The 19652-nt window shown below is 39.6% G+C and overlaps 1 protein-coding gene across 5 annotated transcripts in view; it reads left to right on the top strand.

The window, feature by feature from the left end:
- The first annotated feature begins 5549 nt into the window (after window positions 1-5549).
- The window catches only part of RFX3 (regulatory factor X3), a 121683-nt gene continuing 107580 nt past the window's right edge, over window positions 5550-19652 (top strand). For 3 of the 5 annotated variants that reach the window (XM_030512195.1, XM_030512197.1, XM_030512196.1), the window contains exon 1: window positions 5654-6003. The gene's annotated coding sequence lies outside the window, so the exon portion shown is untranslated. Of the gene's footprint in view, window positions 6004-6336; window positions 6410-19652 lie in introns of those variants that run through there. The other 2 variants (XM_030512194.2, XM_030512198.1) reach the window with 2 other exon arrangements.

A 19652-nucleotide genomic window follows, 5' to 3' on the forward strand; every position in this document is an offset into this window, starting at 1 on the left:
TCAGCTGCTCGCGCCAGCTGAGCTGCCGGCTCCTGGGCAAGGCCTGTCGAGGACTTGAGGCTCCGTCGGTGGCTCTTGCCGCTCCGAACTGAGGCTCCTGGACGCTGTGCTTCCCCCCGCTCCGGTGTTAAAGGCGTCCTCTCTGGAGACACAAGCAGCCCAAGTCTGTCATTCAGCTTCCTGGGACAGCCTTTTTAGGCAGTCAGAGCCCACCGTTGCTGGGACAGACAGGTCTGCTTCCATTTCACAGCCCTGCAGCCACCACCAATGGACCCAGCCAGCATCTTCACCTTCTCGCCACCTCCACAAACCCATGCCTGGCTTGCTGGGGTGCAGCACAGAGCTAGCAGGGAGCAACATGGGCTCCCACAAACATTGATGTGCTCAAAGCCACCCCTGTGTCAGTTGTAGCATTGTTGTAATGTTACAAAACATTGTAATGTTGTATTTGCAAGGCAGTTTACAAGCCTGTGGTCTAGACACAATGCAGTCATGCTAGCTCTGAGGATCAGCCTGCAGGAGAGGTATTATAAGACAGTGAAAATATGCTGAGGAACCCCACAGAGCCTCAGTCAAGTAAACAGGACTCTGCCTGCGTGGAAGAGGCCATGCATTTTTGAGTCTTTTTACATGCTTGTAATTTTGGATGCTACCAAAAAGTAAATCTCAAAATAGCAACAGATTTTAAGCTTTAGTATATAACAGGGTTTGAGTTTGACAGATTTTATTGTACAAATTAGGAAAGAAATGAAAATACACATAAGAAATTTGAATAAATGTTTTCTCTAGGCTTACTGCAATGGGGGGGCGAGGAGGGGGAGAAGTGTCGTGCAAAACTGTACATATTTATTCCAAACGCAGGCCACAGTGCCCTTGATTGTATAGCACAACTCCCACTGCAAATTTGTTTTTTCATAATATTGTATGTGTTTGGCTAACTGACTCAATATACAAAGCGTTATATCACAAACAAAGGCTGTTGTTTATAAATGTCAAGCCTACCAAAAGACCCTAGCCTGGTCTGCTCTAGCCCAGCCTAGTGATGAAGTATTCCCATTTAACTTCAACAAAGAAGCCAAATCTATGTAAACAAGTGGATGATTTCGTTTATAATTGTATGCTGAATTCAATTTAAGATCTTCTAGGCATATGTTTTTCAGGGTGGATAATTGTATTAGAGAAGCTCTCTATCAGATTTTTAAAATTCATCTGCAAAACTACCCACTCATGGAGTAGGTAGTACAGTTCTCACAAAGAGTACTGTGTGTTGCGTTCTCAAAAAACATTCATTTACTACTTCAGCCGTCTGAATTTTTTTCTAGAAAGGCCAATGCTCAGTTGCTTTTCACAGCAGTTACAAAGTCCAGCCACAGTATGGTGAAGGCAAGGGATTGCGCTAACTCTGCAGGACACCAGAGTGCAGAAAGTGACAATTAATTATTTCATCCTTTGTCGCTACCTGGAATGGATTCATTTAATCAGAACAGAACAAAGGGATAATTCCATCCAACCCACAGACTTTCCTGCCATAGACTTTGAGCATAAGAGAGAAATTTTAAAGCCTCATGTTCGGCCAGACAGCTGAACACCTTCTTCAGTGTCTATACAGAAGCCAATACGTAGACTCAGGAACCTGTGGCATTGCCACACCTACAAAAGTCATCAATCTGGCACCATCCCCTGGCATTACAAAGTCGCAGCAAAATGGTTTCGAGAGAAATGGTTTAAGTGTCTATCCTAACTCTGGTTAAACAATGATAAACCTTGAATTCAGTAATCAGAGGAATTCCTTCCAGGATTAGGGCTAGAGACTAGGAAAAGTGGAGTCTCGGTGGCTAGTATAATCTCAGATTTTGCATTGTAACCAAACAAATCTGTATTTGTTTAAGATACAATGTGGCTTAACATATGCCTACCCAGTGTTTTTACATTTGTTACATCAGATACTGAAGAACAATGACTTTCTTTTATACTGGATTCTTTTTACTCATTATATAGGTAAAGCTAGGAATATATGTCAACATAATTTTAAATATCATAATGGATACTTCTGTATATGACTCTGGTTTATTACAAACAAGTGTAACCAAATCGTAAGAGACTTTTAGTACCAATTAACACGTCATGCTTCTAAATTAACTATGGACATGCCTACTACAGCATTTTAGTTCTTATCAACAGTGCATTGTGAAGGGAAATCTATTATGCCCACTTACTGCGCTTTAATTCTCTCCATGGTTCAATCTTGCTGCACACAAACTTGACATGCCTTTTCAAGACACCTTTCCAAGGCAACCAAATTGGAAGATGCATTCCATGAGTGCACAAAATATGTTTCAGCTGCTAATGGGATGCAAGAGCCTCAACTCAGGGAGGGGGCTGCACCCCCTTAAGACTTTCAGTATACAGCAAGCACATAGGCAGCAGCAGAAAGCTGTCAGTATGCAGTTTATGCCACGCCTTGGAATGCTTTTCATGCACATAAAGGGCCAGGTGTCACCTGTTTTACAGTGGCTCTTTACAGTCAGACTTTACAGTCAGTTCTTGACATCTTGTTCCTTCCTCATCCCTGCAAATTATGATATTTTCCATGTCTTCTTTGTCTCAGAATTGTCAACAGGGCACCACGTGGGAAACTGATGGGAATACGGGAAAATACACTATTTATAAAACTGCGGACAGAGAGCTTGCAGTACCAGGAGGATACCATACTCATGGCCCACCAGTGATTGTCTCATCAACCACTGGAGAACCAGACAGGGTAAAATATAATTTAAAAAGATTAAACAATTTCTATGTGGAAAATACAAACTTGCCTTCATGAGAACCCACAACTTTCAGAACAGCATGGAAGTACTATCCACATAACAGAGGGCCTAAGCAACGAAGAGATAGGTGCACTACTGAGCCTCCAGCACAAGGCATTGTGGCCATCTGTTCCCATCCCCAAGGTCAAACATGTGGACTGCAGTGGTAGCTAAGTCAGGCTTAATACAGGAGTCTCAGTTTCTCAACTATCTGGTACAGATTTATAGAGTCATCCTGGTACTGTATGAATGGCAAGGACATGTGACCAGCAGGTTGAGGGAGGTGATTCTCCCCCTTTACTCTGCTTTGGTGAGACCCCACCTGGAGTGACACATCCAGCTCTGGAGTCCTCAGCACATGAAAAACACAGACCTTCTGGAGCGGGTCCAGAGAAGGGCCACAGAGATGATGAGGGCTGGAACACCTCTCTTATGACAGAAGCCTGGGAGAGTTGGGGTTGTTCAGCCTGGAGAAGGTTCCAGAAAGACCTTACTGTGGCTTTTCAATACTTAGAAGGGGGCTTATAAGAAAGACCAGAACATACTTTTTAGCAGGTGCTGTTGCAATAGGACAAGGGGTAATGGTTTTAAACTAAAGGAAGGTAGATTCAGACCAAATAGAAACAAGGAATTTTTTATGATGAGGGTGGCAAAGCACTGGAACAGGTTACCCAGAGAGGTGGTAGATGACCCACCAGATCCCTGGAAACATTCAAAGGCAGGTTAGACAGGGCCCTGAGCAACCTGATCTTGTTGAAGATGTCCCTGATCATTGTAGGGGGGGTGGACTAGATGACCTTTAAAGGTCCCTTCCAACCCAAACCATTGTATGATTCTATGATCATGTATTTATAGGTTGAGATGCTGGTATAGACTAAAATATTCTGCAAATATACTGGCTCAAGGAAAGAATATAGATACTTATACATGCATATTTTAAATTTCTGCCAAGGCCTGATTTAGGTTTGCTTTGTTCTTTCCACACAGACACAAAGTTCCATGATGAGAACACAAACCAACAGCCCAGTGGTTTTATCCTTCAACTTTATGACATTTGTATCTTACCCTCTTCATTCTGCCAAGCAAATAAGCATGCCAGTGACAACTGACACAACAGAAAAGACAGTGCTGTATCAAGAATTAAAAAACTTAAGATCAACACTTTCTCTAGCAACATCACTAAAGCTTTACCGTGTAATTGAGTCACATTGCTCTGGCAACAATTTTCTGGTAAAACTGCTTGGTGTCCAACACCCTTTTTGTCCTCTACATCGTTTACATGAAATTTAAAATTAAATGAAAACACAAATCCTCAAACCTTTTAACATGTTACCAGGTAACTACAACTACCTGAATTTGCTGGATAGATAGCATGAAAGATGTTTATCAAAATATCTTTTACCTTTAAATGAACTGACTGCTTAAATGCATTGCTACAAGGCTACTGTTGCAAGTGAGTGTGAGCTATTAAAACACACAGACATCACTGAGGTTGAAGATTGCAGCAGAGCAGTTACTAGTTTAGCCTCTCAGGAAGATTAGGTTTCACAGTAGGAAGCAGTAAGACTTCAGCTGTAGAAGTGCAGTTTTATTAATTCAAGATTGTTCTGCTATAGACTTAAAGCTCCATCAGTTAAGATTTTACTTTTATACACTTACAGATTTTTGAGGTTTTTTGTAAATAGTTATTACAGCTGTGATGGTTACATGGAGTCCTGAAAATCACAGTAAATTAATGTTTTGAAAACACTTCTGTGGCATGCAAGAGCAATTTAAGGCCACCTGTTCCTGAAGGGACAGGTGTGGTGGAGTGCTTGTAGGGTACATGAGGCTAATGTCAGGTACGTACAGTGGCAGGTACGGGAAAGGTGTTGATTGTTAAACCACGTGCTGGTAACAGAACATGTGAGGATACACACCCGTACACAGGAAGCAGTCATGAGGGAATTAGGTGGTTTACACACATTACAAGTTACTACCTATACAAACACCAGCAGCTGCGTACAGAGCTGCAGAGGCAATTTGCAGGTTAGTAAAGAGCTGCAGATGGGGGTACACTGGGACGACAGAGACACTCTAGCTGCCATTAGAGCTGCAGGCACACAGCCAGAAAGCCACCTGCACCTCCCCATCACTCGTCTCCCACGAACACATCTAGAATGAGCAGAGACATCAAGTGCCACGAGGAGAGCAGCCGGGCTTCACAGCTGCGTGTCAGGACCGCACCTCGGCCCCGCTACCTGCGCAGAGTCGAGGGGATTAAGGCCCGTTGGCGCTGCAAAGCCAAGGGGAACCAGGGAAGCCACCAGGCGCCCCAGGGCCTTGGCTCGGCCACAGTGCGACCTTGTACCTCCTCACCGGACTACCGCAGGCGTTCTAGTAACACGGCCATCGCGGAGCCACAGGGCTGCGTGCCCGGGCGCCGCCGTTCCTCCCCCCTTAAAATGGCGGCAGCCGGGTAGCCCCCCCACCGCCGCCGGCTCCTCGCTGCCATTTTCCGAGGGAAGGAGTCGTGGGTCGCCTGTAACAGGCGGCGGTGGGAGGGGGGGCGCAGTCGCCGCTGGGCCTCACTTCCTGCCCGTCCCGCCTGGCGGCGGCCCCCTCGCCCGCGGGCGGGCGCTGTGCTAACCCTCCGGCGGGAACCCCGCAGGAGCCCGGCCCGCTCTTCCCCGCCCGCCGGAAGTGGCGTCAAGCGGCCGCGGGCCCGGCCCAGGCAGCACCCGCACGGCCACGCCCCTCGTCGCGGGCCCCGCGCCGCCACCCGCCGCCGGCAGTCCCGCCGCGCCTCTGCCGCCACTGCCTGCGCACGCCCGCTCGCGCCGGCGGCCCCCGTGCAGCGCGAGAGCCGCGCGGGACCCGGTCCGGCTCAAGGAGCCGCCCCCGGCCGCCCGGCGCCGTCCGTTAGCGCAGGCCCCGCCTCTTCCGGGCCTCTCCGGCTGGGCCGCCGCCTCCTCCTCCCTCGCTCGCTCTCCCTTTTGTGAGTTATAGCAACCGTTGCCTTGTGAATCAAGCGCCATAGTCACCGTAGTCCTGGCGACTGTTACCCATCAACAACAACCGCACCTCTCCTGCTCCTCCTCCTCCTCCTCCTGCTGCTGCTCCTCACCCCCTTCCTCATCGTCACCCACAACAACAACAACAGCCACCTCCAGCAGCAACGACAGCGGGAACACCACCACAGCCCGCCTCAGCCCAGGTGAATACGCTTGTCGGGCGCACGCCGGCCCTCCCTCTGCTCTCCCTCCCCCAGCCGCTGCCTCCCCAATTCTCGCAGCATCCGGGCCGGGGTGCTCCCTTGGGCAGCGCCGTCGGCCGCGGCGCAGCGAGGGGTACGTGGGTCGCCCTCCCGGCTCCCCCGCTTTCCCCTGCCGCCACCCCTCTCTATCTCTCTTCCCTGTCCCTTTCCCCCCTCGCTCCCCGCCCCGCTGCCCCTGCGTGTACTTTGCGGTTGGGTGGGGAGTGCGTTCTTGCGGTTGGGATGGGGGTGTCTGTTGGGCGGGGAGGGGAGCTGGCCGCGGTGCGAAGTGAGGAGGAAGAGAGGCTTGGCGGTGATGGGGACGGAGGCACGCTTCTGGGACCTCCAGGACAATTGCGTGGATGCGGTGGGTATGCATCTTACTTAGTCTCTCGTTTGCATGAATGGGGGAACGTAGAAACTGGGGAAAGAGGCTCCGGCCACAGTCTAAGGTTACTTACTTGAGACCTGAAAAAACCCGTGGGGTGGGAGGAAAAATGCAGCCAGACACGGATCCTGTAGCACACCAAGAGGCAGGGGGTGTTTTTCCCTTTTTGCTTACAGGGGCCTTGTTCTGATTTGGCGCGGCTGCTAATTGTTGCAGATTTTTGTAAACTTGCCGTGTCTTTTAATGATGCTCTTGTGCTATCGATCATATCAATCACTTTTTTGTGCTTTATGTAGCCATGTAATTTTTTCTTTTATTCATAATTAATGTTGCTGCTTATTTTAGTGCAAGCTGTATTTTCTTTGTATTGTGAAGCGTTTTTCTGCTTATTCAGTACCACCCCCACCCCCCATACACACACAGAGCAGGAAGGGTTTTTCCCTTTTTGCACTCCTTCTGCAGGGGATTATTTTTTAAATGATGCTTTCATACTGCCAGTGCATGTGTAGATCTAGTTTATGCACAGTGAGTTATGTTTGTGTGTAGAGAATCCATTTCATTTTCCTTAAACTCTCCGCAATAAAGGAAATTGGGGATATTGACTGTGAGTTTGTATGCTGAGCAACACAAAGAAGGGAGCAAACAAGAAATAGTGCTAAAAAAAAGTCTTTGTGATTTCATAATTGCTGCTGTATTTCATGAGTACCTTTGGGAAAGAGGGAAGAGGCAACTTTTTACCTCTCAAGGAGCTGTAGTAGAAATTTTTATTAATGAGGATGGTTTACATTTTTTTTTCAGCCAAAATGCTTGTTTTCTTCATCCTTTCTGTGTCTGCTTATTAAGATATCAAGATCTGCATCATCAGTGATATCAATTTATACTTTATATACTTTTTAAATTCTGTTAGATACAGTGAATTTTTGGCATCTATTATGGCAACGAAATTCTCTTTTAAAATCTCCATTTCCAGTTGCACTCTCCCCTTTGACTTGTAAAATCATGTGTGGCAAGCTTTTTTCTTTTTGAAAGATAACTTATTTACTTATTGCTTGATTTAGTAAAATAGGAAAAAAGATGTTCTTGGTTTTAATCTAAACCCTACATTATAATTGTATATACACTTTTTCTGGGTTTATATCTGTAGAAGCCGGTGTAAAATGCAGGGTTTATCACTACAATTTCAGCAATAATATATTTGTTTGTCTCGCATTTGAACTACCAATGATTGTGACATGGGCAATTTTTCCAAGCAGCTATCAAACAAAAAAACATGCTAAGCTGTTAGTGCACTGTTAATATGAATATTTCTTAGACTAAGGCATATTGGATCTGTCTCTTTTTTTTTTTTTAATGTATATTTCATGGGCCAACAAGAACTTAGAAAATATATTATTTTCAGTAATGGCCAAAGATCTCTACATCATCATCTTTTTGTGATTTGCCTCAAAGATGAAATCACTGAGTGCTAATTTTCTAGATCTTGCTGTTAAATAAGCTCTAAAGACAGTAAGAATTTTCAGTTGGACTTACAGTACTGTATCATGTATATGGCACAGTTAAATCGTAATGTATTTGTTATTAGTTTTATCAGGTAATTTATCTGATTCATTAGTTGTAAAATCATTCCTGGCCATCTACTGTTGTTGAAAAGAGAAGATATTCATTCTGCACCATGCCTTTCTTGAGTAGCCCTCTTACAGCAGGACAGAGTACTACTTGGGATGGAATCCTTCCTAGGTGTTGAATCTCTTCGCAGAACATGCATCCAGACCTCTGGTAGCAAAGGAAAGTGAATGCGTAGGCTATTAGACAAACTTTTTGTTTTAACTTTGTGAGGAGACATACATATGTTTCTTAATCAGATTAAAAGTACATGATTTTGTCTAAAAACAAAGACCTTTTTAGTACTATTTAGCCATATGTTCTTTAGACAGTGACTGCAATATGGAAAATAATAATGCAACCGTAATCACCTGTTTTAATGTTATGGACTTTACTAGAAAAGTATTGACTTTTTGTTCTCTGTGAAATACACTAATGATCACAGATGAGATCTGCATTATGCGTTCTGGTTTCCTAGTGCTCTCAGCTCTCAAATAGTTGGTGTTTGTGATGGTAACCAGTGTTTGAAAATGAGGTGGCTTCTGATTTTTTTTTTTTTTTTTCCCCGTCCATTGGTTTTCATGACTTAGACTTTGTAACTATCTAATTGTGTTTTAGCATATCCTCATGAGCCTCAGTGGATCATATGCTTTATTCTGTTGTTAGTGAGCTAACCCTACACTGTGCTACTCTGGAGAAACCCTTTCAGTAATGTAATGTAATGAAATGGAAATCAAAGATGCAATGCTGTTAAAGAGTCTAAAGTCAGGGTGCTTTATTTGATAATAAGGTTTGGCTTTGTTAGCACTATCCTGTTTCTTGTTCCCGCTTGATAGGGTAGTTTGCTAATCACAAAATTGTCTAGAAAATAAATTCTGTAATTTTTATTTCATTTCAAATGTAAACTTTACATTGAGAAGGAAGGCTGTTACTGTTTTCCTCTCTTCTTGCTTGCAATGTAAGCAAGTATCTAAAATGCAATAATCTTTTATCATTGCAGTTCTAGCTAGTGTTTCTAGCTTCACTTTGTCCTCTTACGAATAGTTTCCTTCCCTTGTAAAGTATTCTGTATTAGCTGTATTTTTACCTGCAGTAAAATGAAAAGGTTTTTAACAGTATAAGTTATATGACTCTTAATGTCCTTTTTAAAAATTATTTTCAGCTGAAACAACATGTTGTGAGTGCATCACAAATACAGAATAAAAAATAAGCTTTCAGTGGTACTGAAGTGTCCTTGTAGTTGGAGTTCCATTTCAAAACCAAGCTCTTTGTCAAATGAATGTTATTAGGATACCAAAAGCAGTATGTTTTTAAATTATGAATGAAACTACTTATTTTATTACTAATAATGACGGCTGAAAAATTAATGAGGCTTTTAAAATGAATAGGCTAATGCTTAAGATGATGTTTTTCTGTTCACCACAAGTTTATTTATGTATTTCTGGTAAGGTTCGTTGTCAATCATAACAATACTTCTCTTTTCTCACAATATACCAGTATTTTGGAAATTTAAGGAGCTGTGCATATACTGTTTGGCTAAATCTAGTTTGTTAGGGACAGATGGCTGATTTAAACAGGTGTCACTTCCATTTCTTGTATGTTGTGTTGAGACTTCCAGAGGTTTACAAAAGAGCTGCTTAAAGCAGGTGGTGATCTCTGCTTTTGTGATTAGCAAAATGTACTTTTGTAGGAAATTATTTTCCCAGTGAGTAGGAGTGTTATAATAGTTAACATGTCATATCAGAGTTTGAGGTGTTCCATATAGTATAATCATGTTATTTTTTTAATTCTGTTCTCATTGGACTTTTAAAGAGATGTGACTATTTGGGTGTGAAATTTAGCAATTTATGGCTGTGTGATATAGTCCTAATAATTTTCTTTCTTTCAAGACCAAGAACAGACATATTGCTTGATGTAACAGTTTGTTTTACTGAATTACCTTTTTTCATAAATAATATTTCACTTTAGAATATTTTTAATAAAAATGACCTATTAAGAACACAGGGTAAATTTCAAACTTCTTTTTTTTCCCCATATTAGCACACCTGCAGTTTTCTTTCTTTAAAATTATTTTTTTCTTTAATAGTTAAATTTCCCCAGTTGTAAAACATTTTAATAGAAGCAATGAAATTGAAATTTGATTTCTAATAATTCTTAGGCATTGTTTGATTCTAAGGGTTCCTTTTTTTTTCCTTTTCATGTTTTCTTTTTTATAATAATGACTGGTGTTTATTCTTAGTTGTTTTCTTTCTAATAGATGCACCAGAGGGTGCTATGCTATTTGAAATACAAAAAGGAAAGAAAATCCTACAAATTCTTTCTTTTAAATACACTGATAACATATATGTGATTTAAAGAAATCTTACTGATTTTTTGCTACTTTTTTCTGTTCATTGCAATATATCAAGCTTCCTATTTTGACAGTATTATGCTAAAAAGCATGGAAAAAATTGACTGTTCATAGCTGAGTATGTCTGTGTGTGTAGGTATATATATAAACACACACTTAAAATACAATCTCTGTTCATTGAAAGAGAACAAATATTTATAAGTAAATTGTGGCCATAATGCTGAAATAGTGTATACTTACTGACATAAATTATTGCTCATCTGAAAAGTTAGATGAGCTTACTTGAGAAACAAATGCATTTTGGAGTGACTTTTATGGTATGTTATATTTTTTAATTTATAAGCTGTATTCATATTTTATGTAACTTGTACATTTATAGCTGAATTCTTTTTTAAAAATGCATTGCTCTATATAGTTATTTTGTTTTGTTTTTAATTTCTTGCTGGAATTCTTCCTGGGTGAAACTGAGGTTGAAGTTTACCTGTTTACTTCCAAATTGCAAAAGAGACAGGAACTCTAGTTGATTAGGATAGGTATCTTTCTCAATCGATCATTAGTTATGGGAAAGAAAAAAAACCCCACCCCACTAAAACCTTCAACCTCCCAAAAACAAAAAAAGAAAAAAACAGTATAAAAGTGGTTTCCTCTATATATTTGAGTACCACTGTGTTATATTGCAAAAATTTCTCTATGGGTATATGAACCTAAGAGATTAGAATTTCAGTGTTGTAACTTCCGTAGCTTAATAATATCTGTTGTTTTTCCGTACACCATAAGATTAATAAGGTAATGCTGCTTTTGTGTGTTTATGGATAAGGGAGTCTAGTTCAGTACAATTTTCCGTGGCAAGCATGTTGAAAGGTGCAGGTCGTTTTTCCTGTTACACCATGGTAAATTGTTTGTCTTTGGTTCCCTAGCTTCAGATATAGTGGCTCAAAACCAAAAGGCAGTGGATGGACTATACTGTCAGTTGTATCTTAAAAAAAAAAAAAAAAAAAAAAAAAAAATCTTGTGTTACATTTTAAATACATTTTAATACATTTTAATGAGGCTTGGAAGTTGGAATTTTGGCAATTCAGACTTCCTCTGTAAATTCGTAACTTCTAACCTGTTTTACTTCTTTAAATTCTTCAATAGCATCTGTAACAATGGTGTGGGAACACCAAAGACTGTAGATTAATTGCTAAATTTGAGTGATTTTTATTCATTCATTAATAAGAGGAAAAAAATATCTAGCATGATTTTTAAAGGTCATTTCATCCACCCATGGACCCTGTACACAAAGCATATATCAACTTTTTAGACTTTCTTGGGGGAAAGAGTTTCTTTAGTTCTTTCATTTTCATCTTATTGAAGTCTTATTTCAGATAGGTTTATAAGGTCTTTGAGGCAAGAACCATGTATTTAGATTTTGTTCAGGCTTTGGATGCTGCCACTACAACTAAGGACTCAGAGCCACATTTATTGTGAATTTGCCAAGTAAATGGCTTCTCTCTTCTGTTTTATTACCTTGTAATAATTAGTCTAACTGTGTTTTCTCTTACATACTACCTCAGGCATGTTTTCTAAACACTTAAACTCACTGTAGTTAAATCATGCAACATTGCAAAGCAGAAATAGAAACGGGCAAATCTGTTAAAAGGTGCAGTATGTCACTTTGCAGGTGCCATTGAATCACTTTATTCTGCTTCAGTTAAGGTGTTGTGTTTTCTTGTTTGATTACTTCTTTTTGTGTTGTTTACCTATACTTCCCTTATGAAGAATTGAAAAAATGTAATAGGATTCTGAGCCAGAAGTACATACAATACAGTTATTAAGGTTATATATAGCTATGTATTATGCTTACGTGGAGCTAAAATTCAAAAATACATATTTAGCTCCAATGAACTAGTTCATGTCTGCTGAATTTTCAGGTGATGCATTGTACATTGTTTCCGGAGTACCTTCGGTCTGATTTTCTCCTCCTTCTGCTGCCCCACACCACCTCCACCCCGCAATGTACTAAAATCTAAGGGGGGAAAGGGAGAGCTTTTAATGGTTACGTAGCTCCCTTAATCTGACAATGGTATTGGATATTTGTAGGCTATCTGAAGGGTTTGCTTGCTAGTGGATTAGATGACCAGGATTGCCAATTTGAGCTAATGTCTTTCAGTGTGATCTGTTGAAGATTATCCACGAAGCATTTACAAAGGCTGCTATTGGTCTGGGCAGCCTCATCTAAACAAAATGAGATTCTATCACCTTTTTTTCTTCCTTATCTCTTGGTAGCATTCTGCACTGTGAACAGCTGAGAGTGCATTTTGACAGTGCAAGTCTTAGATGAGTTGAACTGCAAAAAGTAACTAACATGTATTAGGGAGGACTAAGCCTACTCATTAAAGGTAGGTGAAAGCAAAAATAACAAAATATTTGTAATCCTCTGGCCATTGGAGTGGTAGATGTCAGGATTTCTGTCTTCATGTTAAATGTCTTAAATGTGAAGATTCACCTTCGATTTAACTGCTACAAAAAGTTTTCAGAATTCTCCATCTAGAGCCCCAACTGCTTTTCTGCTCTCTCTCTCCCTCCCAACTCCTCCCCCCCACAAAGTCTGTGCTGTATTCTTACCTTGTTGTTATTCCGTATTTTACATAAGCAGGAGAGACAGTAGAGGTACAGCTTTAGTGAAGCCAGATATTTTCCTGTTCCACATTCTTGTTGAGGAGTTCTTCCATTAGGAAGGATATGTGGCTGTACACAAAGGATTGTTAATTTGTATTTCTAGTTAAATTTTTACATGCTATGTTTATTACGGTGATTCAATATTAATGGCTTTGGGTCTGTTTGAGAATTTGTAAAGAACATAAACTTGCCTTAAAACTACTTGCCTTAATTAAAAACCTGTGCTTGCTTTTTAAAATCTTTTTTTAGGAAAACAGTTGTTCTATAATCACCATTTTAAAACTGAATTTACTCAAAATTTCTGATTAAAAAACCTAAATTAATGATCAGATCATACACAGTTTACAGTTAATTTATAGAAAGTGTATGTTTAGATATCTCTAGCTCTACAGACTATTACACCTATTTATAAAATTAACGTATGATTTAGGAAAACTGTTTAGATTACTTCTGCGGAAAGGTCTGTCTGGACGCATTCCTGTGTAACCTGCTTTGGGTGGCCCTGCCTGGGCAGAAAGGTTGGACTAACTGATCTCCAGAGGTCTGTTCCAGCCCTAACGATTCTGTGAGTCTGTGAAGGTCTGGCTGTATTCAAAGTTACCTTAGCCTTGGCTGGTGAGGAGCAGTTGAACTACTTGCATAGTAGCTGATTTACCATATTAACTGTTAGCCATGAGGTGAAACTGGTGTCCTAGTTTGTTGAACATGTGGTAGCTAAGGTCATGTCAACATGTTGGTTTGCATTTAGGATTTAGTTCACTCCTATTTCATTTGGCCCAGTCTGTGTTAAACTACTTCAGCTGAGTTGCGGTGTGCAAAAGAGTCAGTAAATAACTCTTCCATATTTATTTTATTGTTTCCTATCAGGTTTAGTAAATGGAAAAAGTAGAATCCAGCAAGTTTTTAACTCTTCAGAGTTGATTCTATGTAATAATAGTAGCAATTTCCTGTAACTTCTAGCAAGACTATTGTTTAGAAAGCTCTTCTGTAAGCTATATCATCCTTATGGTTGTTTAAGGGAGTAAAACATGCTTAGCTTTAGAATAGAGGAATGTATCACGGAAGTATGGCTCCATTCCCTTATTCTGTGGAAATCCTCTTGTGCTCAGATTCTAGATTTTGAAGTGAGGCAAGTGAGAATGAACTAACATGAAAGCACAACTTTACATGGTATTGCCTCTTTCCAGTTTTTCGTGTGCTTTCCGACTGAAGGTTGTCCTGAGTTGCGCTCTGAGTTTTTCTTCAGCTCTCTGAAACTCCTTTGTACTGTAAGGAGCATAATACTGACAGGGTATTTCAAGGAACAGTAGCGGGCAGATAAATTTGTAGAGGTTTTGGTGCACTGGGTCTGTAATTATGTGAAGATAAGAAAGGCTTAGGGCTTTCCAGACCTCAGGCTGGATCACAGAATTCAGGTTTTGTGGCTGAAGTACACTTCACTAGTGAACTTCTGCCAAATTAAGGGCAAGGTTTATTTGCAATAGACTGAGAGAATTAGAATTGGTCATACAAAGCAGTAGCATAATTCATCATGCAAGTAGTGATTCTGTTTTGTGGAACAGAGCTTCTCCTAGTATTTTAAAGGTTGTGTTTTTGTGCTGGTTTAGTTGCAGCTGTTTGGTGTTGGTTTTTTCATGCTATTGTTTCAAGTCATCCAGATGGTTGGTAGTCGAAGAGCATAACCTTACGAACTTGTGTGGTCTGGGTTATTCAGATTTCAATTACTATCTTATATCAGTACTTGTTTGGGGAGGCAGATCTTACTAAGATTTAGATTTTGGATACTAAAATTGCTTACCATGATCCTGATATGAGCCACTGAATCAAGTTTCCTGTCTTTAATGGGGTTTGAAGGTGTTCAGTATCTTCAGTGCTTGTCTTTTTTATAGTATAGATTTTTTCTCATTCAATTCTGAAGAAACTGACGTTTCTCGACTTACGGGAAGAGCTAGACACAGGATCATAACTTAAGTGTGATGACCAACTTTCATGATCTAAGAAAGACATAGTCTTCATGTGGCCTTAAGTCATAAATTATGCATCGCAAACACATTTCTGGTACCTGAGATGAAAGGGAGTTTTAGGATTACTTTGCATATGGAAGACTGCCTTTTAAGGACTCCTACTGCTAGATTTGAGGATGACATACTGGCTTATATGATTGGGACCTGGAACAACCCAGTGCTGTAAATCTCAGCTGCTATTAATGACTTGTGTCCTCAGCACAGTCATAAGCTTGGGATACTCAAAAGTTCCAGTGTCACCATAGTTGTGTTGTTGGTTACATGTTATGATCGAAGGATAGTTACTCTTCAGCTGAATTTCTTGAAAGCTCAACATCAACAGGCTGACCATCTGTAGCCTACTGAAACGAGACTGAGTTGGAGCTAGCAGTTTTTTGTTTGGTTTTGGTTTTTGTACTTTTTTTTTTCTTTTTTACCTGTACTGAAAATACCTGATGTTTTTATTAAAGTATAAAATTTTCTTCTCACACTTTATAATATCAGAAAAGGTATAAAGTCCAAAGCAGAAAAACAGATGTCTCTGACAGATAGGAGATTGGAAGTTATGTTTTGGTCATCTGTAACAAAGGAAAGAGTGTGTGTGGGAAGTTGTGATCAGAAATGCTGATGCACTTAGTCCAAATCTGTTGTATAGGAAGAGCAACATAGCAGGATTTGGCCAGTAAGAATGGCTTAAAGATGTAATTGGAGGTTAATAGTGGGTATTGAGATGTTGATTAATAATATGTTAAGTCCTCTAATGAAATTAGCCGTGTCATCTCCATAAACCAAGCTGCCTGGTCACAAGCGTAACTTTGTTTTATAGCTGTGCTTCTGAACTCCCAGTGATCTGCTTTCACTGGCTAATACTTATATTCTGTTTTTCAAAATATGTTTATTCTATATGAAGTACTTGTGTTTTTCATGTACTGATTCAAAAATTTTTACATACTCTAGATACAGCATTTAACTTGCTAGTATGGAAATGGTTAAGTTTGCCATAAAACCAAAGGAACAGAAGATGCTTAGGACATTCAGTGCTGTGTCCTTTGGTTATTGATTTTTTTTCTCAAAGAGCAAAAGAAACATAACAGATAATTTCATAGGAATAAGAATCATCTAGTAAGGCATCACCTTTTAATCTGGGTTGTTCAAATGGAGTTACTTACATTGTGGCAATGGGTAAAACTGTTGGTTTTGCACATCTCTGACTGTTATCATGCTGTTTATGTATAAAGTGTATTTTCTCAAATAGTCTGTTAACACAGTGTTAGAAAGTGCATCTTTTCTTACGAGTGTATAGATTATCTGTTGTGATCCTGGTTTTTTTTGTGCTACTTGGTGAAATCTAGTACAAAAGCTGTCACTGAAGAAAGGATTCTCTTTTAGCTTACTTTTACAGTAATATACTTGCCAAGAGGGAGAGGAATACCAGTCCTGTGCAGCTGTTCTAGGTCTTCACAGACCCTCAGCCAGTAGTCTGTAGACTATGGGCTGGGGATAGAGTGGCTGGGAAGCAGTGCTGTGGAGGAGGCCCTGGGTTCCCTGATTGGCAGTAAGCTGAACGTGAGGCAGCAGTGTTCCTTGATAGTAGAGAAGATAAGCAGTATTTCTTGGGATGTGTGAACAAGAGTATAGGAAGGAAATTGAGGGAAATTATTATCCCGCCCTTCTCTGGAGTTATTAGGCAACATCTACATCCATATTTAGTTTTGCTCTCGCCATCCTGCCATTACATGAAAGATGTTGGTAAACTGCAATGCAGCAGAGGGCAACTAAGACAGTCAGGAGCTAGAAGAACAAGTGTCTGAGAGGAGACACTGAGGGACCTGGGCTTGTTCAGTCTGGAGAAGACAAGGGTCCTCATGGGTCTTAACAGCAGCGTTGCCTAATACCTGCAAGGAGATCAAGAAGGTGGAGCCAGTTTTTCACAGCAGTGCATGGTGGAAGGATGAGAGACAATGTTCCTAAGATAAATCAAGAGGTTTAGACTGAAGATAAGGAATATCTTTTTCCCCATGAGGACAGCCCAGCAATGCAGCTGGGACCAAGCAAGGTTTTGTCATCTCTGTCCTTAGAGATTTTCAAGCCCTGACTGGATGAAGTCCTGAAGAGCTAGTCTGATGCCAAGTCTTAGCCTGCTTTGGGAAAGAAGTTTGACTTGAGACCACCTGAAATCCCTGACAGCCTGAAGGATATTGTGGTTTTACTTGTGACTCTGACTTTACAGCAGAAGTTCCTAGACTGTGATCTAGTTTGTCATCTTTTTCATGTTGGTCAGTTTCATTTCTTAGGACTGCAATTGAATCTTCACTTCTGGAGGTAAAGAGGAGTGATAGTATCTAGAGCCAAAATCACAAAATAGTTGTCTGAAACATATCGCAAAGATATCATTTGGGTGCCCAAGAGATGATCTCCCTAACAACACAGAACTCTTATGTTCCTTTTTCCTTCAGTGCATTACTACAGTTACATTATTTTGGTCCAACACTTTATTCTCTGGATTTCACAAACTTAGGACTGGACATAGACTGGGTTCCATGCATTTATTTATAAAATATTTTACAATGAAACCTTGAGAATTCTCACTGGAGCCCTGCAGCGGCAGAAGTAACAACAGTATAAAAAACTGCAATAGAAGGAAAACAGATTCGTTAGGTCTCTTCAGGAAAAGGCAACTATGGATTTAAAAAGCAAGAAAAACCTTGGTTGAATAATGGGAAAACCAAACCCCAGTTGTTGATTTCCATGGACTTCTATTTGTGTGTATTTGTTAGGGTCTTAATTTGGATTTCTTAATTCTTTTGTTGCAGCGAAAGAGGAAAATAAAAAGAAAACTGCAAACAATTTTTATTGGATTTTATTTAAAAATTTAAAATTAATTGGATCATTTCTTTGCTTCATTGAGAACAGTTCATGGGTATTGATGAAGCATTCTGTCTTTGGCTAACTGACTGGTGTTTTGTAAGTGCTATTCAACAAACAAAGGCCAGGAATCTGAAAAGTGTTGTGTGTTTTTTGTTTGGTTTTTTTGTTGTTGTTGTGTTTTTTGTTTGTTTGTTTGTATGTGTGTGTATTTTGTTGGTTTGTTTTTTTTTTTTGCTGTGTGTTTCTTTTTGTGGTGGTGTTTTTTTGTTTCTTTTTTTATTTTGTTTGTGTGTTTGGGGTGGTTTTTTTGGGTTGGTTTTTTTTTTTGGTGCATGTGTGTATGTGTTTTGAAATTTTTTGCTGGATTGGTTTTGGTTTGCATTGCTTTGCTTTGCTTTTTTGTGGTGGTGGGTTTTTTTCCCTTTTTTCCCCGGTAAGGAGGATATCTAAAATACTTTCCATAAAGATGATCATTTCTGAGTGTTTTTAAAGAGGTGTTTGTTTAGAAAAAAATGTTTATCATGTAAATGCAAATATAAAATGAATAGCAATGATGGAGATGAGCAGTGGTGTAAGGAAGTATATATGGCAGTAACTACTATTGGTGAAGTTAGAAAAATAGTTTTGTAATCAATACTTCTACTGATTGCACTGATTCTGGTTTGGTGTGGTTTTTTTGTTTGTTGGGTTTTTTTTTTGTTTTGGCCGGGGTTTGGTCACCTGGAGGCATTCACATGCCAAAGTCCATAGCAAAATTAATGTATCTTTTACTCTTGTTCAACACAGCTTGAAGGATAAGCAAAGACATATGTACATAGTGCTAATTGTGATATAGTCTTGATAATCAAGGTTGTACCAGAAAGTAATCTCTTTATTTAAATTCAGATGTTTCATTGTTGGCTGAATCAAATTCAATGACTAAGGTGTAAACAAGCAAATACATTATTCAGAACCTGCATTTTGATTTTATTTGTAAGTTGTTAAACTTACCTCCCTCAAATTCGAGAATTTCAGTTGAAGAGGGACATAAGATTTCCATCAAGTGTTTGCAGTGCATTTTTTCCTGGGAAAAATCCTTTTCCCAGTTGAACTATATAACTGAATGCACAGTGAAACTTGAAATGTCCTAAAAGATCTGACACCATAACATAATCAGTACTTCTTTCAAGTGCCTCTATTCTACTGTGCTTGTCTTTAAGAATGTTCCTGTCAAGTAGGGTTACATACCTGAATTTTGCAAGTGATTAAAATGAACACCAAGAAAACTTGTGATGCAAATTTTGCTGAGCAAAACAATGAGCTTTGAGAAGAAAATCGTATAGAATAATATTGAGCACATCTCAGAAATTACATAAGTAGTATTCAGTGTTGGTGTTGTATGTGTCATAGTTTAGATATTTATGTTCTTGTATGATAAATGAGGTAGCTCATGGTATCCATTTGATAATGTTAATTAACTGTTACTTGGCAATGATGAAAAACAATGAAATTATGAAAGTTACATAGTCTTACATTTTTATTTTAAGACTTAGAAATCAAATTCAGTTTCTGGTATTCATGACATACCTTTAATAAATATTGTCACTGAACATTGTATTTGCATTGTTTTCTTATTCTATATATGTGCAGTAGGGTGGAGCCTAATAAATCTTACTAAATAATTATAAAAATCAGTTAACATTATCTTTCATTAAACCATCTGTTGAAAGTAATTTACATTACCCAAACATCAAGGTTT

The sequence above is a fragment of the Strigops habroptila genome, chromosome Z (assembly GCF_004027225.2).
Source record: "Strigops habroptila isolate Jane chromosome Z, bStrHab1.2.pri, whole genome shotgun sequence".
NCBI lineage: Eukaryota > Metazoa > Chordata > Aves > Psittaciformes > Psittacidae > Strigops > Strigops habroptila.